General features: G+C 42.4%; 1 protein-coding gene across 1 annotated transcript in view; it reads left to right on the top strand.

Annotated features, from left to right (window-relative positions):
- Nucleotides 1-24015, top strand: part of Cdk14 (cyclin dependent kinase 14) — a 767749-nt gene extending 743734 nt beyond the window's left edge. Inside the window, exon 15 of the mRNA XM_071612068.1 lies at nucleotides 23571-24015. The gene's annotated coding sequence lies outside the window, so the exon portion shown is untranslated. The remainder of the gene's footprint in view (nucleotides 1-23570) is intronic.
- Nucleotides 24016-24225: the final 210 nt, after the last annotated feature.

Here is a 24225-nt window from a genome sequence, read left to right as displayed (position 1 = left end):
ACAAGTAAATAAAATTAAAACAAAGAAGAAGTGCACTTCACAGTAGCCAAGGTAGAGATAATATACAAATTTAGTTAAATGGGAGCCATAAATTACCCTGGAAACTGACTAAAGTTATACAAGTGTAGAAAGAGTAACTTGTTCCAAGGAGGCTTTTCAAGGGAACGGAATGGCCATTTTACTTCTAAACAGCTATTTGCCCATTGTTGAGTTACTCCTGCAGCCTCAGCAGCAAGCTCAGATTTTAGAGCCCAACTGTGCGTCTCCATTGATTTAATCACATGAATTCAAAAAGAAACAGGGTGGTATCTGCATGAGGCCAAAGAAATACCTTTGAGAAATACTTTTACTTTTTAAATGTGGCAGTCAAGGTGTCAAGCATCCTCTAAGTTCCACAATCACTGGACATTTCTGTCTTTTTCTGCAGGGGCTCTTCCAGCTCTGGCAGGTTGGAGGGTGTGACGTGTGCTGGCTGAGGCAAGAAGTTAGAGTCAGGAGGGCGGCACTCCTGTAGTTGCTGTTGGCCCCCAGAGTAAAGAGAAACCAGAGGGGAAGGTGTTGGAGCAACCTTGTGCCACTGGGTTAACACGTACAGTCGCTGCATAATAGTGGGCATTGTAAGTCTCTGCAATGAGAACCCCACAGTGGCCCAGCAGCCTGCTGCTACCAGTGGGTGGTGGCGTTATGGGCATTAGCTTTGAGAAGCTTATATAGCACAGGGGGCTAGGATAAAGGACACAAATCAGGGGAAAACTGACAAGATTAAAAAAAAATCCAAGGCCTCGTATTTACTGTTCATCCCCCATGCTCTCGGTGTGCTATATTGTCTGCGTTGAGTCATGCTGCGAGAGAGCCAGGCACAATAATAGCTCAGAGCACACTTGCAGCCCTGGAGCATCCTCTGCCAATGGTGCTAACTGTGCTAGTAGAGAATGGGATTCTGATAGAGTTGTCTTTTTTCTCCTTCCCTGCAAGACCACCAATAATTATTGGAGGGCACATAGCAAAGATGGGGTAAGGGTTCCCTGTTGGGGTGTATCCTGAGAAATGAACCAGCAGGGGTTCCTGAAAAGGCATGTGATACGCAACCCAAGGTGCGCCTGCCGGACAGATAACAGACAATACCAAGGAAGTCCAGGGACACATCTGAAGCAGCAGTTTGAGGGTTTAGAGAGGTTGAAATAAAACCGAGCTTTATAAATCATACAACAGGGAGAAACAATCTCTTTTCCCTCTCTCCTTCTTTAACCAACTGTAGTAACAGGTACCTTTCTTCCCCCAAAGAAAGCATATGATCCACTAAGATCCTTGGGGAAAGTCCTGTGATTATCTTGCTTAATATTTAGGAAATTCCGACCCTCCTGCATCCATTCCCTTAGTCCAATGGCTCTCAGTCCCGACTTGTATTTGAATCACTGGGAAGTTTTCAAAATACCTCCACCCCAGACAAATTCATTGTAAGAATACCAAAAGAGGAGACCTGGCACTGGTGATTCTCAAGGGAGGGGATCTGGCACTGGTCTGTTTTGGGAACCTCACACGTGACTCTCTGATGCAGCCAGTGTGGGAACAGCTACACTCTTCCCTTCCTCCTGCCTGTCTCCTACTTCAGGGTGACAGCTGCCAGGCTCTCTGTAAGGGACTGGTAGCGCACACTTTTCCCTCTCCAGGCCATATGATTGATCTCTGTCACAACTATGCACTTTGTCATCCTAATACAAAAAGGATGGCAACCCAATAGATGAATGAGCACAATCCATAGACGAAATGAGCACGGATGTGTTCCAATAAAACAATTCGTCAACAGTGAAATTGGTTTCATAGAATTTTCACATGATCAAATATTGTCTCTCTTTTGATTTTTAAAAACTATTTAAAAATATAAAAACCATTCTAGCACAGACCACATATAAAATGCCGTGGGCAGGAACTGACCTGGGGTTGTAGTTTGCATATCTTCTTTTAGAATTCAGCCCTGGTAATGGGGTAGGCAAGGGCCACCCCTAACATCTGCCAGGAAAAGAGAGTATAGAATTTATATATATATATATATATATATATATATATATATATATATATATATATATATAAAATGAAGGTGAGAGAGAGAGAAGGATATACCTCTCTCTCTCTCTCTCTCATACCTTCATAATGACCAAGATGACCAGGTTTGGGCTTGGAATTCTTGGACTCAAAATTGAGTTTTTCACCAAAATATGGCAGCAGGAAGACAGTCAGTTAGGCTTGAGATCTCCTCTTTTTGCTTCCCACCTCCAGCACCATCTGCAATGTGAGGGGCCCTAAGTTGGGAGCGCGGATATCCCAGTCTCTGCATCCCACTTTATCCATGCCTTCAGCAAATAGCCTCTCCTGGACCAGCCTTTGGTGATGAGGTAAACACCCTCAGGGAGGCTGGGCCAGGCAGGACTCCATTAGCAGAGAGGATTCCTTGGTTCCAGACATCTGGAGTACATGGAGTAGAGTCCGGGGAGATATGTTTCTTTGGGCCATGGTGCCATGGATTGGTCCTTCTGTGGGAAACGGCTCTGCCTGCAGGTGGTCAGAGCCCTGTCCTTTAAGCAAGGGAATCAAAACAGATTTCTCCCTTACCTTGGTCTCAGGGCAATACCGATGGGTATTAGGAATCTGAGAATTAGCTCCAATGAGCTTTGAGGCCTCTTATGAGTTCCTCTGGCCCACTTCACTCAAAACTTACAGGAACAGTCCTCATCTCAATGTGAGGCAGATCCATGCTGAGGGAAGGGAAACACTTTTTAGACTATTTCTTGTAATTAAAAGTAGCTTTTTGTCAGTGGATTGCTGAAACCACCTGGTACTGGTTCCCAGGAATCAGTTGTTAAATATTTAGGGACTTTTGTGAGTCAGTTCTTAAATCATTGATAACTTGAAATCAGATGGGGGTGTTTACAACCAGAAATTGGTAAACTCTACAATCAATTTGTTTTTGTTTGTCTTGTTTGTTGGTTTGGGGGGAGGGGGGTTGTTATCTTGTGTTTTGAGAACCAGTTTCCCAGCAACACCATTACCTCTAGATCCTTCCCTTTCCGGCCCCATCTCCCATCTCTCCATGAGCACACCCTTCACCCATGCCACTCAAACTCTTCCATGACCCTGGATATTCCAGACATCCTCATGTTGGTGTTCTCTCTGGCTGGAATGTCCTTTCCCATTTTTCTAGCAGACAAATTCCTGTTCATACTTTCAAAACCTGAAAACCATCTCTATTGCAAAACATTCCAGAACTCCCCCTTAAAACAGTTTCTCCCTCCTCCAGGTTCCCACATCATTTTGAAAATACTAACAAACAGAATTTGTTTGTTGTTGTTGTTTTTCTTAAATCTCTATGTCTGTGAGCTTAAAAATGATGCCCAAGATGTAGTAGACATGTTGTAATTTAAAGCAAATTAATTATTAAAAGATAATGAAGATTAATCAAGAGTTAAATGGCAATATCATTTTCCTTTCTGAGAAGGAAAGCCTTACTTAGAAGCCTTCAAGCAATGTGAATATAATTGTATCATAATATAATTATAATATACACTCACACACTGTGTGTTAGGATAAGGGATTCTATGCAAGGCGCTGCCTGGCTCTATGGAAGAACCAAAGAGGAATGATCTCTGTTCCCATGGAGTTTGTGGTTTGCTGAGGCAGTGGCTCCTATCCCTGGCTGACTACCAGAGTGGCCTGAAGAGCTTTTTAAACAATCCTACTAAATTGCAGTAGTGGGGTACAGTCCAGGTATGTTCCAATATCTCCTTAAGTGGTTCCAATGATCAGTCATGACTATGAGCCACCCTGTAGGAACCCTGTAAGGTTTAGATACATAACCTCCTAACTGGTCTGTTTGCTTCTCTCTCAAATCCCACCACCACCACCTGAAGACTCTGCTCAAATTGCAAATCACCTGAGCTACATTCTTGTTTCAAACTTTTCAGTAGCTCCTTCTCTCTTCCTGAGTGAAGTCCAAGCTCTGGAGAATGGCATAACGCTCCGGTGGTCTCTCCTTCCCTACTACCATTTTCATCTTTTCTCCTCTCCTCTGCTCTCATTTTACCCTCTGGCCTCAAGGGGTGCCAAGTGGTTTCCTGTTTTGCTTCTCTCACCTCCTCATGTAACCATGTCCTCCTCATCCTCTACTATGCACCCATTATCAGCTCCTCCGTGGAGTAGAACAAGACCATCTCCCCTTGTGGGGTTGCTCTTTTTATTCTTTCCATCTCTATTTTCTCTTTATTCTTCCATCCTTTCATTCATTCAGTGTGGCAGAGGCTGGCTAAGGGTTTTTCTCCTAAACTAGACCAAATTTTATAGCCCACGCCCCTTGTCAAGTGGATGTGACTAGGTGGCTGGGTTCTGATTTGTGGAATTTGAACAGAAATAACGGCACCACTTCCGGACTGGCCTACCAAACCCTTGTGACGATTCCCATGCTCCTTCTCCATACAGGTAAATATGGCCAAGGTGAAAGTCACATGTTTAAAATGGGCCCAGAGTGTGCAAGAGTCATTGCTTAAATGGAGCCACTGGAGGATCAAGAAGGTCCTTTGGGAACTTCATATGAGCAAGACATAAATTTCCAGGCTGGGATTGTGGCTCAGTGGTAGAGCGCTTGCCTAGCATGTGTGAAGCCTTGGGTTTGTTTCCCAGCACCACATTAAAAAAACAATAAATAAATAAATGAATAAATAAATAAAATAAAATAAAGGTATTGTGTCCATCTACAACTAAAAATATATATTTTTTAAAAAGTCATAGATTTCCATTGTGGGTTAATTGTAAAAAGAAACAAAATGAAATAAGTTATCCTATACCAAAGAATTTGACAAATATTTATTGAGTACCTATTCTGTGTGAAGACTGCTCTCGGTGCTGGAGATGTAGCAAACAACCCTTCTGTCATAGTGGGAAAGAGAGAGAATGTTTAAAAATACAGAACACAGGAATGAAGATATATCCCAATAGTCAGGCACTTGCTGCATCACACCCCAGGTTCAGTTCCCAGCACCACAAAAAATAAAATGAAAACTAAAGTATAGAGCAGAACTTCAAGCACTGACAAATATAGTGAGAATATTCTAAGCATCTCCACTATTGCATCTTTTTTCATTTTATTTTAACTATATCTTTTGTTTACACACTGGATTCCAAGTTTTTAAGGGTAGTTACTAAACTTTTTTCATCTTTCCATCTCTAGTCCTGCATCACTACTTAATCTTCAATAAATCTTGACCACATGACCAAAGTCACAGGCATAAGGTGGCAGGGATGGTGAAATACAATGCAAGGGAAAAAGAAAAGGCGACTCCCCTTCAGCTGAGAAGGCTTCAGAGTCAGGGTTGAATCAACACCAGGACAGTGCATGGGGTCTCCTCCCACTTGGTGTTTGCACTTGTTCTTCCACCTGCCAGGAAAACCTACCTGTTACCCGGAGAAACTCTCCCATGTCTCTCCCAAGACAGCCTCCGACTCTCACCCCAACCCCTGACCTGGGACCAAGGCAAAACTCCTAACCTCCTCCTGTGCCACTTGTGTACGTTTACTCACATGAAACGTATCTTGAATTCGTGAAAATACATCTACACAGTTGTTTCTCCCAACAGACTCTGAGGGAGTGCATCCAAGGTGAACTTCGGAAGTGGATCACCATTTGGTACATATCGACTGAGGTAAGGCAGAAAGTCACACTACGATAAAGGAAGCACCTGAATAAAGACGTAAATGTGATACATTCAGGGTGCCTTGGGGAGACATCAAGGAGCCTAGCTTAGGCAGGAGGGACTGAGAGAGAAAAAGTCCTGGGCTGTGGACACACTAGAGACCAGACCCTCAAACGTCTGAACCTCAGCTCAGATTGTTAAGCAAAGAAATGGCATGATCTGGACTCTGCTTTGGGAGCAATCAACCTGGCCCATGTTGCTTACCACTGTTTGTTTCACCAAATACCTGTTAATGCCTTCCAGGTGCCAGCCACTGAGCTGGGCACCGCAGGTAAAGAACCGGTGGGACTCTGCCCTTTCTTCACAGTCCTGTCAGGAGAGACAGCTGTGTAGACATTATTTTCATGTATTAAAAATGGGTACATTTTCCTGAAAGACAGGATGAGGCACCATGCACTCTCCTCTGTTAATCCAGCCCCAATTCCCAGATTCCATGATAAAAATGTCAAATTTCTGAATTTTCTCTATCAAAGCTAAGTGATAAAATTCAAGGTATCTCTCAATTTTTCAAATAACACATCTCCTCGGGGAATTCTGCGCATTTTTTCCTCAGAGCCTGACCTCCTCCTGTCACTCCTCAGGGCAGTACCTTTCTGAGGATGCTCCTCGGAATGCTAAGCTCCCTAAGGATGGACACCTGTTTTACTCATCTCATTTCTATAGCCTGTGCCTAGCAAAATTCAGTGTTCCCCAGATAGCTGCAGCACAGAGAGATTTGCTTTAGGCACAAAGAAAGCAAATAGAGAGGAACCTATAGGCAAGTGTTTTCACAAAGCAAAACAAAAAATTCCCATTTCTTTTCCATTTTCTGTGAAATAGTGGGGGCACTCCTGAACCCATGTACTTCCACTATGGAGCCAGAATTATGACATGTGTTCTAATATTCTTTTCTTACTGAGGTCCCAGAGGAAAGCCACACCCTGGGGGAGAGGGACTAAATTATCCTTCAATCTCTGTTAATGATTTGCCAAGTATAAAGACAATTCACAGTAGGCTGAAGAAAACTGTGCCTGTGAGTGTATGTGTGTGAGTTTGCTTTCAATTGCTACTGAAATTGAGAACCAACACATGCTTTATAAATGTCATTTAAGGATCTTCGTTATTGCTCATTCTATCATTTAATACTAAATTTTAATTCATAAACTGGTTATGATATTTTGGCCTTCTTTTTGCGGACCAGTAAGCAGAAAATTTAAGTACAGTTACATCTTGAGTAAAGTGTTTCCCCCTTTCCATTTAGGTCACTGACAGCTCTCTGAGATTCTGAGTGTCACTTGCAGCTCGCAGCTTGGTTGGGAGGCAGGGCTCCCTGGGAAGCCTGGGGCATGCTCCACTCTTCCAGCTCACACTTAGGCCTGAAAGATGAAGTAGTATTTTTGAGGTCACTACCCATGAGTGATAAATTTAGGACCTTAGTCTGGTCACATAGGAAGTCAGATTGAACCCTAAAAGTGCAGTGCAGTTGCCCTATACCACCATAGCCACAAAGTAGATCTTTGAGCTAATATCTCCCCTCTTTACATAGATTTCAGCACCATATTTAAACCCTGTGACAGAGACTATGACTGGGCACTTTTGTGCTTGTAACTAACTCAAGAAATTATCTGCCCTTATGAAGGTCACTTCAAGCCTCCAGGCCTTCATTAGGATTGTAACTTTTTTCAGCAATGACACTGGAACACCACCAAACTTAACAACAACAACAAAATTGTAGCGAATGAGAATCAGTTTTTGGAAGTCATGATGACAATGAGAAACCATGTAAAATTCTCCATCACATTCTCAATTCTCCTTCATGGGTACAGGATGGCTATAGCTGAGCAATCCTGCTGGTTCTTGGGGAGAGAAGTAGGAAGCACTGGACATGTAACCCACCCACAAGCTCAGTGGGTGGTGTTGCATTAGCATTGTCTTAATTAGGACCATCAGTGGCCCAGCCTGGGTCCTGTGCTTTAAAGGACCTTGGAGCCAGCCCTCCTCTGGTCTTCCCTACCTATCACAGTGTAGAGTTTCCAGGATAAGAGTATAAGTAGCTCTTCCAAAACTAGTGGTAGAGTGTGTAGGGGCCTCTCCCCTGTTTTCCCGAAGGGAGACAGTGTCTATTGCTGCCATTTTACGCAACCTGAAGCCCAAGGAGTAGATGAAGTACAGTTCTTTGTATAAGTTGGAAAGAGAACTTGAAGTGGAGCATCCTCACAGTACAGAGAGGATCTGGGGATGGGAAAAGAAGGGCCTCTGTGGACTTTTGAGACACAATGTGCCAGAATGGATTTAGGGGCAGTATTAGAAATCCCAGAGTGAAATAGTAGAGTATCCAAAAGAGATTGGGATATTGAGAGGCACCAGGTTACTGGGTCTAGACTAAAGCCTTGTGTCAGAGGAAATCATGACATGGATCCAAATGGAGGTAGTAAGCCAGGGAAGAGAGGAGCATAACTGAGAAAGAGTAGCTGGGATGAAGCCTCCTACACTGGTTTTGCACAGGCTCCTATGACACCATCTTGCTGGAGAGCTCTAGAGTTCTCCATTCACACAGAGCAAAATGTGAGTGATGTTCCCTTATCCTGATTTCTTATTGCCATATGACAAATCAACTCCAACATTTAGCGTCTTAAAACAACAATCTTTGATTATCTTTCACACTTTTTAGGGGCTAAGGGTTCAGGAGCAGTTCCGCAAGGTGATTGTGTCTTGGAATGTTTCATGAAGCTGCAATCAGATGAGGTTTGGGTTGGGTCAACCTTAAAGCTTTGTTACGCATACATCTGGTGTATGCGACTGTGGAAGAAGGCTCCATGAATTGGGAGCTGAAACACCTGGAGCAAAGCGCTTCTAACGTACTATGGTTTGCCACAAGGTCCTTTAAGCCTATGGCTTCAGGTTAGCTGGACGTTGTTTATAGTGGCTCAGGGCTCCAAAGCCCATGCACCCACAGAACAAGACCATCAGGTGAAAGCTCTGTCGATTTTTATGATCTACCATTCTGTTTGTTATAAGTGAGTCACTATGGCCAGCTTATCCTTAAGGGGAAGGGAATTAGATTCCCCCTTTGGATGGAAGAATTCTAAAAAGAACTGTGATCATATTCTAAAGCTATGGCAGTCTGCCCCTGGCATAAGTTATTTATATTGATCTCACATGCAAAATACTCTCACTCCCTCCTAAGACTTTAAAATATTGTCTCCTATTATAGCATCCCTCTCTGGTGCATGGTTCTCTGTCTCACCATCAGGTACTGCAGAATGAGGCTCCTTTGGTTCAGATCCTCATATTTTCTTCCCTGCCCCCAACATATTTTAGTGGAATAGGCAGAGGATAGCCCATAGAGATGTTTCAAAACTAGGACAGTAATGAGTAATCTAGCAATTCTGAAATCCTGCCAGGCACACATTGTCAGTTGTCAGAGTCAGTGCATTCCCTAGGGATGATTCCCAAGGCTCTTAGCTCCATTCTCTGGGCTCTTGGTTTCTCCCTCTGGATTATCTCTCCCCTCCTCTTAAATGGACCCCATTTTTATGCTGGAATGATTTTTCTCAGCCTGCTTCTTTCTCATAGAATTGCAGGGTCCTGATGCATCTTTTCATGTTGTACAATTTCTGTACTTTTTAGTACTCATTGGCAGTTTTTTTCATGAGCAAAATTCTCTTTAAAAACTTCATGTGTTTCCTATCAATCTTCTTGGGATTTCCTCCACTAGATAAAAGCCATATCCACAAATCTTATTCAGGGATGTTTTTCTGTACCTTAGCTTCCTCGAAGGCTCCTGTGGGACTGTGCCCTTAAGATTCTTAGACTCATTTTTGTTTAATGGACGCATCTAAGAGGCATGACTTTAAGATCTCTAGAGAGGCCTTTGACTCTGAAAGAACCTATGAGGCACTAGGTTAAATTCATCAGAGGTCTTAACAAAGGACTCTGGACTCCTATTGTTGCCTCCTTCTTCCAGTGGAAATCACATATTGTAGTTTTAGCCCCATTCGCCACCTGGATAAGATTATGAATTAGTTCTAATTTTTGAATCCCAAAAGCCTTGGCTATTTTATATTTTCTCATTCTGTCTTCAGTTCATCTGTCTCTTGTTTTCCTAGAGCAGCAAGAACCAGGTAGCATCTTCAACAGTCTGCCTGGCGATCTCTTATTATTTCCTTAAGGTCATTTTCTATTTCCCGTGCTATCACAGATCACAGTATTGCTTGACTTTCTTAACTAGGGTCTCCTTTCTTCTAGCTGCTGATATATGTTGTTCACTTTCCTTTAATCCCTCATGGACAGACTCTTCAAAACCATTCTTATCTCCACCTTCCATCCAGGCCCCCTTGGGTCAACAGGGCTGAATGGACACATGACCCATGTTTTAAGTTTTGTAATGGAAATATCTCACTTCTAGATAACAAAAAAATTCCAATTATCTGTCACTGTGAAACATCACCCTCAAAAATTGGTAGACTAAAAATCCCAACATTGATTTTTTTTTCTTTCAGTTTTTCGTGATTCCTATGGATCCAACATTTTGAATCAGCTTGTCTGGGTGGTTCTGGCTGCAGATCTCTTGCAGGCAGATGATTCTAGGGTTGAAGTCAATTCAAAAGCATCTTCATTCCCTTATCTGGCATATGGGCTGGGACAGCTTGAACAGCTGGGGTTGTGTTGTCTACAAGGCCCTTCAATATGTTGTTTCTCCAGCATGTGGATTCTCTGCAAAGGAGTAGGCTGAGAGAGAGAGAGAGAGAGAGAGAGAGAGAGAGAGAGAGAGAGAGAGACCCCAGCAGGAGCTCCAGTGTCTTTCATGAAACATCCCTTGAAAACCACTTAGAATCACTGCTACTCATTCCCTAAATCAGGATCGAGTCACTAAACTCAGCCCAATATTTAATGGGAGGGCAATTAAATGCCACCTCTTGACAGGAGGCATTTTGAAGAATTTGTAGACACTTTGAAACCACCACACATCTGCAGATGAACCACACAGAGGCCCCATACTACTAGGCGCTGGTTGCTCATCAGAGTTATTTTGTTTGAAAGGGGAGAAAACTTCCCAGCTGGAAATTTTCTTGGAATTCTGGGAGTTAGGTCTTCTGTTTTTATGATTATCTGCAGCTAAATGTCATCCCCCGTAACCACTTGGGAAATTTTGCAGAGCCCATTGCTTTGAATCCTGAGGTGATAACTGCCCAGAGTCCCATTTGCCTCACAGGAAACTGCCTGCTATGGGAGACTCTGGCACTCTGTCTGTCATTAGCTTCCTGCTTCCCAAAGCCAGGCAGTCACTGTCCCAGAGGAGAAGTAATCCTCATCAGGAAGCCAACAAGCAGCACTCTCCCCACCTCTAGTCTCTAAGACCTGTTAATGCTTGGATTTGACTTAGCGTAGGTAAGTAGCATTTTAATACTAATTTTCAAAAGCCCTGCTGTGCCGAAGAATTAAGTAAGCAATCATCTAGCTTTAAGTGTTTCACAGGGAACTAAAATAACATGTTTGGGGACAGACCATCAAGTTTTCAACCCCACCTCATTGAAGGCAGTAAAATCTCTGCCCTACCAGCTTTTGATTCTGTGGCATGTCAGTGCTGTGGCTGTAGCTAGGACAGTATGCAATCAATTTTCCAAATGTAAAGGAACTCTAGGTGTGCAGCGATTTTATATGCAGACTGACAAATGAAGGTGCATATAGGGGTGTGGGGGTGGTGCAGAGGAATGAGATATTCAGCCCTCAAAGATGACTGGCATCTCCTTTTCTATATTTAGACTATGTCTTACGGTTCATGAAAATGCATTGCTTGTTCTTCTCCCCTTAAACCATTCTCTCTCTGCCCCCCTCTCTCTGGGCTTTACTTATTTATGTTTAAAAATAACTGAGTCACATGTAATTCATTCCTAAAGCTTAAGACTTATTTTTCACAACTTGCTCAAACACAAATCCCATTGTTTGCATCCTTAGGGAGAGTGTTACTCAAGAGGAAAACAGTAGAGATTTTGTATACATTTTTGATTCAGTGAATAATTTATACTATATAAAATAAATTGTGCAGAAAATACGAAAGATCTTTGAGTAATCCTAGAGTACTGTATTTTGTCCAGAAGGGAAATGATTGAAACACACAAAGCTTTGGAAGGAGCTGTGAAAGGAATGTACATTCAATTTTGGGGGGCTTAATGCTGTTCTTTTTGTGAATGCTGAGAGCCATCTATTGTTCCAGAAGACTCCTCCACCTCCATCGTGTTCACTTTCTCTTCCCTGCTGTTGATGAGTGCTGGACAGGAGTCTGTGGTGACAACAATTCTTATTGAATCTTGTCAACTTCCAGCTCTGGGTCTCTTAATTTTAGTCACATCTTTCCTTCCTGGGTATCAACAATATTACTGCCAAAATCCTACAGCTAAGAGTGACATAAACATTTAAGTCCACTGGAGACAGATGGCCACATGAATCTCCTTTGTTGCTGTCTCCAGGACTGCCAGGAGGCCACTCTCTGTGGCAAACAGAATGTGAGTGGTAACCGTTGCCCACGAGGGTGTTTGTTTAGATTCACCTTCAGGAAGTAAAGATGCTTCATTGGGGGAATTTTTGTTAGCTAAGATCCTGAGAATTACATCAGCAAGAGAAAACTAATACCTGAAGAAAAGTCACCAATTAGCAACTGCACAACTTCTCTCTTCTCAGCCTCCCAGGAAAAGAGATGAGGTTGTTAGAGCTGCCAGCTGCCTCTCTCCAAAAACTTTATGATTGTCCATACAGAGTGGGCAGGAGAACAGACTGCCTTAACTATAGCAGCAAGAGGAAGTATTTTTTTTTTTTGATCAGAAAATCTCAAAGAACATTTTGAATCTATGATCATATACTTAACCAGAATATGGCCTTTGGCTGATTTGCCTTTAATTCTTCAATGTCCTATTTCTCTTATTTTATGGCAACCTTTGCCCAAGGTTGATTGAACCTTACTAAAGGCATTATAACATTAACACATTTTAAGATACACCTAGAATTTAGACATTTTTATTTAAAAATATTTTTGTGACTAATTTTAGATATCCAAGTTTGCTTGTCCTCAGTAATTGTTAATGGCTTTCACTACAATTGGCCTGTTAGGAAAGGCAACATAACTGTGTCATTACTCTGAAGTGGCTCCGGGGTATCGTCTCTGGTACATGGGATGCTTCTTCTTATTTGAATGGCAATGGGAGCACCATTGGCCAATGTCTGTCTTAGGAGAGGGATCAGAGGAAACATGAAACGATCAATTTCAGAATCATAAGGCACATATGAAGGGCCAGAGTAGATGCCTGACACTTGAGGGAAACGTGGGACTGAGAAACAAAGATTTAGATTCAGTAGAGAAGATGGAGTTTCACTCTTTGATTAAAATCTCTTCCTCCATGAAAAGAAATGTTAAAACAAGCAATCTCTAACAGATGAGGAGCACTAGTAGAATTCACACATATCCAAAGAGAGGTTTGAAGGAAGGACCCTCACACAGAGAGGTACCTGCATACAGAATCCTTTGTGGAGAAAGATAATTGGAGCTTTCTAAAGATTAAACCAATTAAATCAACACACAGAATACCTTGGGTAACTGATAATTCTCACAGTTTAGTTAGCTCTAGACAGTGATCAGCACTGGTATTTCCACTGCTACTGTGAGACTCCAGCTTTTAGCACTTCCATCTAAATAACGTCTAGTGATTCTTCCTGTCTCCCATTCATCCCTCTCCAAATCCTGCCATAGTGTCGCCAAGGGAATCTTTGTAGGTCCTTTCCTGCTCTACTCCCGGCTCTGGTGTCTTCTGCATTCAGGATCATCTATAGCATCCCTAGCAAGTACCAGGGCCCATTCCTGATGGTGCCCACTTCTTCTCACCTTGGTCCCCAGCCTGCAACCCCATATTCCCACCAGCGCTTAACTAAGAACCACTGTATTCCCACCACCAGGCTAAGAATCACTGGCCTTTTCTTAGTCCCTCTCACATGGGGTCCTTTGCTGTGTACCCTCAGGGCACGGCACTGGACCATAATAAATACCCCTATTTTATTAGAACTGTCCCCTTTGCATAATTCTGAGTTCTTCTTGCTACCTACATGGGCATGAAGTCTGGCACAGAGTGAGCCCATAGCCAATGTGTTGAAGGAGGGTGTCTGCCAGTAATACCACTTAACCCCTGGCTGGCCTGCCACTGCCCCAGGAAGCTGCCCCCACAACTGTTACCCCTTCTCTGCTTTCCTAGCACCCCATGCACCATCTTTCATTTCTTGTATTTTTTTTCTAATTACGTTTAGGTTATCAGTACCTTTGTTGCTAAACTTGTTATACATTTGTCAGGAGAGCCTGACATCATCAATTCCATGTGATTCAATCTTAGGAAAGCAGGAGAAGTTAAAGAGTGTGCATCTGATAGACCTGGTTCTGTCACTTCGATTTCTGTGACCTTGTCAAGCTCCTTGGCTTCTCTATGCCTTGGTTTCCTTTTGTGTAAAATGAAAATAATAATTGCAACTACATCATAGAGGTCGTGTGAGGATTCAGTGAAGCAATCCATGTTGCAATGCAGGACACAAGGCTTAGCTCATAATGAATGCTAGTTGCAGTTAGTCAGTAGGTAAATATTTACCAAGAGCCTACACTTTGCCAGGCATAGTGCTAGTTGCTGAAGAAAGAAGGGTGGATAAAATAAGAGTAGGCTTGCCCTCTCAGAGCTCCCAGCCACTGAAAAGTTCAAGGAGGACTGTGACAAGCACTACAAATCATGAAGTACTGAGTGCTAATGGTGTCTGCTTTCCAGCTGTCATGGGAGATTGGAATCATCTTTTTATAGATGTAGATTCCCAAGTAAACTGGGAGAGGCCTTTCAGTAACTGGTACATGGAGACTAAAGCTGCAGCTCTAAAGATACTTGAGACACAAGTTTATCAGGCCAGCATTTATAGCCAAAGCTACCAAGAGCTCTTTTTCAGAAAATTAAAGTTTTCCAGTATTTTATTACAGAAGTGTACCGGCCAGATTTTATTTTTCCTATAAATGACAAAGACGAGTCCCTCAGTTGCATCTTGAATTTTTGATTGGCTATTTTTTTTTTCTTTTTCTCTTTGCTCATCTTTCACAAGTTGTGCTACACACACATACACACACACACACAGATTATGAACATTGCTATTTATGTAATGTATAATCATGTAAACAAACAAAAAAGAGAATGAGAGATGATTTTGCCCAATTCATCATCCATTCACTCACTCATTCTTTTATTCATTCCAGAAACATTCTCATAAGGCCCTGTGTGGATGTATAGCAATTTTTTAAGAAAGAAACCACTGTCTTGCAGCTTGGCTGTTTAAAAGCTCTTGAGGATTTTGATCCTCTTCCTTATAACATGCCATATGGACGTATATTTAGTTATTTAAGAAACACCTACCAAGAGTCAGCTCTATACCAGGACCTACAATGAGCAGAGGATGGAGGGATGAGCAAAAGCTTCTCAGTCTCTGTTCCCATGAATCTTGGAGTCTAGAGGGGAAGACAAGTGGTATCAAACAATCCCCCAAATACGTGATCAAAGTGCAACTACTGCAACAACGGGAAAAAAAAAAGAGGGTGCAATTAAAAGATAAAGCAAGAGGCCTGACCTGAGGAATTTTAAAAAGCTTCCTTAAGAAGTGATTTTTTAACTGAGATCTGGAGGTTGAGCGGAGGAGAAGGTGCAGGCAAATGGGAACGAGCCAGAGGTCTGTGGCGACGAAGCTGGAGAGTGGCCAGGAGCCAGGGAAATTCAGGTCAGATGACAAATTTTAAAGAACGCCAAGGAAGGATGTGATCGGCTTAGACTTACATTTTTCACTCTGTTTATCATTCACTAAATGGTGGGTTCTTTGAGTTCCGCAGCTAACCATTACTCATTTTTACCTCTTTCACCATATCGAGTAGAGGGGTTTGAATACAGTTGGTGTCCAATTAATACTGACTGATCATGTGGAAAGGATGTCAGTGACATGAACTCGTGCTGGGCTGTTAATAGTGAGCAATCCAGTTGGGTGGATACTAGTACCTCCAGACCAGGAGCCACCCCTCGAAGCCCCCGTGAGTTCCTCTCGGCCATGCAGATCAGAGGGAACAGGGCCAGGACATTCTGATTTTTCACTTAAGAAACATTATAATTCAGATAAATTTTCTGGAAGAGAAAGTTCTTGCCTACCCCTTTGTCCAGATCCTTACTAGGAGAAGCACTAGTCAGACATGATCTCAATTGCAATTTCTTGATTCCTGTGCTAATGATTGCCCCGGGATGTGGGATTGGAAGGAGAGGGGATGTAAGGATTAGATTAGATTCTCTTCTCTAGCCCCTTCCAGTTTACTTTCACTCTGAGTCTGTGATCAGTGACTAAAAGTTTCATATTTCTCGACTTTGCTTTTTCATGTGCTGAAGAACTTGGCTACCCATTAATTGAGCACCACCTGTAAACTATAAACAGGTCTGTGGGGTGATGGTTGTCTTTGTAGGATTCTGATTTCTGTGGAATGGATTTCCTTTATGTTTTAGGACGACGGATACTCAGAGAATTTGTCAAATGCTCCCACTCTCTGCTAGAGAGAATGTCACCTTTGAAGTCATTAACAATACATTTGCCACCACCATCTTTCGATATTAAAGGAAAGAGGCTTTGGGGGATAGGGAAAACAGAGATCAATTCTAGAGGCTCTTTTCATGCAGTAATGATTTTCTCAAAATGGAACTAGATTTCAGGAATCTTTGTCTCCTCTGGAGAAGCTTTGCTTTGCAGTGAGTGGACAGTATGTGAATATGATAATAGAAAGGAACACAAACCCCCGATCGCTCTTTGAATTATTGGATGCTGGCAATGATCTCGTTTTTAAAGTCACTAGAAAGTACGGTTGATGGCTAAATCAACAACATACTTTGACAACAGCTTCTGTATTTGTCTGTCTGGATGTTTTCATCCCTTCCTCTCCCTCCTGCCATTCTGCCTCAGCCTCGGAGACGCAGTATGGCCGTCTGCCGAACACATGAATACTAAAGAATTGGTTTCCCTAGTAACAATAACCATGAAGCAGCTCTCAGAACTTCCTGCCTTCCTGTCCATCCGACTTTGTTTTCTTTCTTTTGGTCACATGGAAAAATGCCCAAACCAGGCTTTCCCATAAAGAATGCACATAAATCTTGTGACCTACAAGCAGAAAGGAGGCTTATCTCTGCTGATTTTATATTTTTCTTCTCAACACGCTGCTCTGTTCTGTGTGGTTAGAACTAAGCTGGGGCACCTTCAGTGGTCCGTAGGCCATCTCAGGCTTGTTTGCTTTCTTTGGAGTCAAATCTGAAATGACAAAACTATAATGTAGAATACATCAAGGAGATGTCTCTTTCACTGTGGACCACCAAGGTGGAATTTCCAAAAAAGAACACATTATTTCCACAACATCTTGAATTAGGAAAAGAACATGTTGAGACTGATGGGCTGATTTTTTCAGGTTTTTAAAAAAATTACTGTCTTTTTGTTATGAGAAATTGCCCTGCATCCTGCCTTTCTTTTTCATACATAAATGGAGTATGACTTCTCATTCTTCTGGTGGTACATGATGTAGAGTCACACTGGTTGTGGAATCATATCTGATTTATTCTACAATCATTCCTGACCCCAGATTCCCCTCCCCTCCCTTTACTCCCCTCTGCCTGATCCAAAGTATCTCTATTTTTACTGAGCCCCACCCCCTATTATGAATTAGCATCCACATATCAGAGAAAACATTCAGCCTTTGTTTTGGGGGAGATTAGCTGATTTGCTTAGCATGATATTCTCCATCTTCATCCATTTACCGGCAAATGCCATAATTTCATTCTTCTTTAAGGCTGAGTAATATTCCATTGTGTATCTTTACCACACTTTCTTTACCCATTCATCTGTTGAAGGGTACCTAGGTTGGTTCCATAATTTGGCTATTGTAAATTGCTTCCTGCCTTTCTTCCCAACCCTAGTCAGGAGGAATCCAAGGGACCTCCCTTCCCAGAGGAAGATAAAGAACATACTGCCTTGGGAATCATGGGCTTAATGTCCTGCCCTTGCACCCTCCTGAACCTGTGATCCAGATTCCGTCCGCTGATTCTGCCATCTGACCACCAGGGTGTGTGACCCTCTGTAACTCTCCCTCTTCACCTGGATTCATTCTGGTGTCTGTAAATATATTCCTTTTGCATGGAAATTACAAGCCTACTCCTTCTTGACTCAGCCATGTCCACTCAGAGCACTAACCCAAACAGAGCACCTACTTGGTGATAGGGATGGTGCCAGACACCCAGGATCTGGGAATGATTGTGACAACACAGTCTTTGCTTTCAGGAGATTCACAGTCTGAAGCAATATTTGAAGACAAGATAATAAATGCAGTATTGTACAACAGGAGTGATGCTCAGGGAATAAGAAGCACTCAAGAGGAATGCTTAATACTACCTATGAAATTGAAGGCAGAACAGGGAAAACTTCCAGGAGACGACTACGCTCAGTCTTCAAACTTACATCATCATAACAACAGGAGGAATGGGCAAAATACACCGAACACTTACTACACACTGGGAACTATGACATGTGTTGTAAATTTGCTATTTCATTCACAATTAGTCCTGTGAAGCAGATCATCCTCGCTCCACACCTGAGGCTCAGGAGGCAAACTTAGTCACATGCCAGAGCCAGTAGTCAAACCCAGAACTGGCTGACAGCAACCCCTAGGATCTTAGACCCCAGCTGAGTGACAATGTATCCAAAGCACTCTGGTGGGATGGGCACACGAGCAGGTGGCTCTTTCCAGGGCATGAGGTATGGGGCAGAGGCAGGCAGGGCTAGCTCATGGAGGTCTTGTTGATGAGCTTGTCTTTGGTTCTTGACGTGAAGGGGAGCCACCAAGGACGTTTAAGCACTATGAGGAAATTGTCTGATGTGCATTTGGAAAGATCATTCTGGTAATTGTGAGGAGGGTGGATTTGAGGGGATACAACAAGAAGATCAGTTAAAAGCCCCTTGCAGTTAATAGTCCTGATATGAAGTGATATTGGCTTGGATTTGGGTATTGGTATTTAGCAATAGAGACTGAGAGGAAGGGACCTCCCACAAGGTAGTACATCTGCCAGACGGCTCCTGCCACCACTGTGCCTGCAGCTCAGGTTCCAGGGTCATGAGGCTCCTCCCTGACACTCATGTTCCCAAAGTGATGGCTCCTGCTGATCTTGTATTTTCCAGTCTTATCGAGGTTACCTACCTTCCCACACTCTCCACTATTATCTCATATTTTAGTCAACTTTTTTTTCATTGCTGTGGCCAAAAGACTTGACAAGAACAATATAGAGGAGGGAAAGTTTCTTTGGGGCTCATACTTTCTGAGGTCTCAGTCCACAGATGGCCAACTTCATTGTTCTGGACCTGAGATGGGGCAGCACATCTTGCTGGAAGGGTGTGGGAGGAAAGTGGCTTAAGACACGGCCATCAGGGAGAAGAGAGAAAGCTCTGCTCACCAGGGACAAAATATAGGCCTCAGAGGAGACCTACCACCCCCAGCCACACCCTACCTGCCTGTTCCTCCTCCCCTCCCATGGGCTGCCTTTCTTGTACTGGCCACCAGATCTACCACAGAACACCCAGTGTGGGATGTCCACCCCTAAAGACAGCTGTCACTGCTTGAGGACACTAGCTCATAAGAACAGGGAACAGCCCTTCTCACACAAAGCACCTGGGTAATTACTGCACAGGAAGTAGCCAGAAGCCCAACCCCATAGTACCCAGCACCCAGGAGAGTAGAGCTGAGATAAACAAAGGATTCGGGGACCCAGCTTGTGCAGAGCCTTGTTCACTTTTACTATGACAAGATTATTCCTGTTAAGGAAATGGAAAACTACAAAGAAATGGCAAAAGGAGGGATCGCGCTGGCGGTTCATTGGTGTTCTGTGATAAGGAAGAATCTCATGGCCTCTGACTCGCTGACCAAAGGAAACAGTTATCAACAGTGACTCAAAAAGACAGGGGAAAACACAACGAGTTCTTCCCAAACCATACAATAGCAATTACCATATTTTAGCATATGGTTCCACACTGAATTATTTCACAGTTATAATTAGGTTGCTAATGCAGTGCAGAATTGGACCATATGCTAATTTGGTATACAGTTTATCTAATCTGATGGAGATGCAACATTTAGAGGACCTGAATTTTTTTTTTTTAAAGAAGCAATTAAAAGGACTTCTTCAACTACCACATTCTTCTCTTATAATTACTATTATGATTGCATTGGGCTGTGTTTGTGTGTGTGTGTGTGTGTGTGTGTGTGTGTCTCACAGACACAGAGACACTGGAAGATTGATTCCACCCCAATTACAGGCACAATCCACACACTTTAGTCTCTGGTTTCTCTCCAGCATTCACTTAAGATTCTTTTCTTTCTTACTTGCTTCCCCCCTCCACCCCCTTTTCTTTTTGCCTTTGGTGAATTAAAACTGAATTTTCTTCTCTAGGACAATTCTCTGTTCCAGTCATAGTAAATACCAATTTCATTTCCATCCTATTATTTTTCTAATTAAACATTTGTCATGCAAAAGGAGATCTGAGGTACCCGTGCTTTCCATCATGTAAAATATTTCAGTTATGATAATAGCTTTGGAATGGTATCTTGAAGGTTTTGTGGACAGAAATCAGGGAAGAAATAAAATAAGCGGTCTTACCTTGGACGTTTCCCTGTTTATTTTCTCCTTAGTCAGACATAATTGCTAATATTGAACGTCTCCCACCATGAGGGATATACGTACAATTAGCATCCTTTAATAAGGAGAATTATGTAAACTACCTAAAAATTTGTTAAAGGTTAAAAATGCAACTCTGTTTTATACCACCTTAGATTCATTCCCCGCTTTTTCTCTTCTATTCACACTTAGCAAAACCCACACTTCTCTACTTGATGAAATGCACTTCTGAGCTCAGAACAAAGTAGGAATATGCCAGAAGGACGACCTGGTATTTCTTGAAAATTCTTTCTTCCTTCTTATGACAAAGCCCAAGGGGGTAGGCTCTGTTGAAGAAGGATTTACTTTCTAAACCCTTCGAACACAAAGCTTTTCCATTTCTGGGGCAAGATATTTTTTTTTCCAGACAAACATGAACAGTCATACCTTGTATCTATATGTGCAGCAAAAGATATTTCATATGTGTATACACACGTGAAATAAGTATGTGTATCTAGACACCTACTGTTATCTATTGATCTATAAAGTCTTAGATTTTAAGGTCCAACTATTTCTATCGTTTGCACAGAACGCACTATGAAAAGTTTGTAAACCTAGGACCATTTCCTCGTGGATGCTCAAAATGTAGACTGAGACCTTTCCTGTTTGGAAAGGAACCCTGTGTATTTTCTGAAAGTTCCACCCCCTGAAGCACATCTTGTAGCAAATCGTGCTGGAGGAGAATGCCTTTGGGTGGATCTCACTCTAACCATGTGTTCAGTGTTTGTGGAAGATGCTGTGGTGTCCCCCCCTCCCAGATCCTATTAACTGGGCTGGTGAACCCTTCTGCAGCTGCTTCCAATATGGACTGCTGAAAGCCCAGGGATGCCCCTATTTCTGGGGAAATTGCCCTGGGCTAACAGAGGAGCCATCTCACCCAGGAAGCTAATGAGGGAAGGCCACAGCCAGCAAATGATTGATAAGGGGTACAGAAAGTTGGCACTTGGGCTCATCGAGAGCAATTCTGTGGTGCAGTTATGCTTCAGAGCCCCCTCAAGGGTCCAGGCCAGAGTGGCCTTTCCCTGAGGCTACATTCTTGCCTTCCCTCTCCTGCTGCTCTCTGCCCTGCCAGGATTTTCCTGTAGAGCAATTTCTTAAGAAATCTCTGGTACCCAACTCTAGTTCCAGGCTTCACCTCCAGGAGACTTCTTTCCATTTTGGATTTCAATTCCCTAATCAGTAAAATGTGGATGATGATTCCTGCCTCTTCTACTTCTCAAAGTTGTGGTATGAATGGCAAATAATGCGCAAGAATTTTGTCAACAAAGAAGTAAAAACCCGTTTCAGGTAGCATACAAAATTATATTTGTTTTAATATTTAACCTTAAGCTCTATGGTTGACTCACCCCACCTTGGGTGTCCCACATGTTAGGGGACTGTTGCCTGAGCTCATTTGATCATTCCCCAGGGAGAGCTCATCGGTGAGAGTTTGTCTGCCTGCTTTTTGCAACTGAGGCTTCAAAGCAAATAAGTAAAGGAGATGTGAGAGACAGGAAGGGCTCTATCAGACTTGAGAGAGAGCACAGAGCCCCAGCGGAAGTCTTGTTAGGCAGGAATTCAGACTTGGTCATGCCTAATTTTAAGAGAAGTCAGGCATCAGATTTTTAGGTGAAATACTCAGATACTTAAATGATAACATTTTAAAACCACTTTCACATCCCCATTATTCAAGCAAAATGTGACTGGGGGGCCTGAAAGGGCTGGCTATGTGTTGCCTCTGTCCAGATTTAAGTCCCTGAAAGAACAAACCAGGCGACCCCCCACTAGGTCCCCCTCATCCAGCACAGTGCTCAGCAACAGGGTAGATGAGAGACCCATGATAAATGGGAACACCGTTATATTTGCGGGTTTCTGAGAAGTTAAATGGGTTTCCGCTAGTTTCAGTAAACAGTTCTCTATTTTGTAAAAAGCACTTAGCATATGATTCCCTTCCCTAAACAGTATTTCAACATATGCAGATTTTTATTCACTTGCCAGTTTGCTATTGCACAACTTTTCAAGGATACTAAGTCTGTTTCCTCATCAATTAAACAGAAACAATCATGCTTGACCTGAAAATGACTAAAAGCATGTAAAAAGGCTTCCCAAACAGTGGTGATCAATCCTGACGGAAGAAACCATTTTTCTCTAACTTCTGTCCTGGGATCTAAATCCCATACTTGGAAATTTGAAAACAAGAAACAAACGTTCTCATCTTTCTTCGCAGATGTTTCCTTAACTTTTGTTGTGATTTTTGCTTTAAAAACGGCATTATTATTTTCTATTACTATTAATTACCTAAGTTTTCTCTTTAAGTCAAATACATTTTTTCTTTACTACCAGCCATCTTTTTCAATACCAACTTTATCTTTGTCCAAAGCAATAATATTCATGAATGTACAGGTTTCATGTCCTGTATTAACTTTTATAAATGCCCATGCGCACGCGCACACACACATACACACACACACACTCTATGTGTGTATGTAATTACATCTGTGTACCACCTAAAGTCACTTTGCTTATTTCTACCTCTTTCAGTTTATTCATTTACTTGTTGAACATGTCAGCTACTGTCTCTCCCATGAAAACCTGGGATAGGTGAGAGAAGATTAAAGTCACTTGAGTTCCACAAAATTTTAAACCTCTCTAAAGAGCTTTGTAAGTGGCTAATGAACTTCAGGTAGGAAGTCTTTCTGCTCCAGATTCCTGTGAACTTGCTAACATTTGTGAGCTACAGATGGGAACCCCAAGAGAGCTATCCTTGCAAAGTGCTTAAGCATCCCTCTTAGGCTCCACCCAAGAGGAACCTGAGGAGTGCTCCAAGTGACTTTCAACACAGCAGAGTCTGGTGGCACCATCTCAACTACTTTCACACAGGAAGATGTCTGGCACCATGTTCCTAGCTCTTCAAGCCCCTGACATTATAATTTTTAAGATTGGCTTTAGTCATTTAATAGGATAATGGCATTTGAACCAGTCTCCAGTGGGATATGAGATGATGTTAATAATTATAATCTGCATTTAGGTGGCGCCTCTCCCAGCAAGCAGTCAAAGTTTTACAAATGTTATCTTGTTTTCATCTTAGGACACCCTTGTGAAGCCAGCATTTTTTATTGCACATCTGCAGAGGGGAGCTGAAGGATGAAGAGGTTAAGTGGATTGCCCAGTCCGATCAAATCTGTGATCACAGATCTAAACATTGGCTTGATGTTGTCTAAAGGAAGTATTTGTAATGGACGTATGTGTGAGTTTTATACTAAATGCTGAAAGCGAAAATATTTACACTTAGGTCTGTAAACCCAAAGGCTGTTTAAAACTTACATTTGGTATGGCATCAATGGCACTCACCTTCTCCAATTAGCCAGTATAGAGGTTTAATTCCAGAATCACCTGCCATATAACTTTTAAAATAAGTCTTTATGCAGCACTCACATGTGTCAGACACAATTTCAAGTGTTTTCTAAATATGAAATCATTAAATCCTCATAATGACCACATCCCTCATAGTATACAAACCAAACCACAGAGAAGTCAGGAAACTTGCCTAGGATCCTCAGGTGATAAGTACCAGAGCTGGGATTTGAATCCAAATGGTTCAATTCCCGAGTTCAGACCTTTAATGAACATTTTGCAGTCATTGTACTTTTAATAGTTATTTGTTGAAAAATAAACTCTTTCTTTACCATACTGGTCAAGGGCTTTATCCTATGTCAGTAGTTGGTCTGATAACCCTATTGTGG

This window comes from Marmota flaviventris, chromosome 1 (genome assembly GCF_047511675.1).
Source record: "Marmota flaviventris isolate mMarFla1 chromosome 1, mMarFla1.hap1, whole genome shotgun sequence".
NCBI lineage: Eukaryota > Metazoa > Chordata > Mammalia > Rodentia > Sciuridae > Marmota > Marmota flaviventris.
The sequence above is the reverse complement of the archived record's forward strand: the minus strand, read 5'-3'. Positions and strand labels throughout refer to the sequence as shown.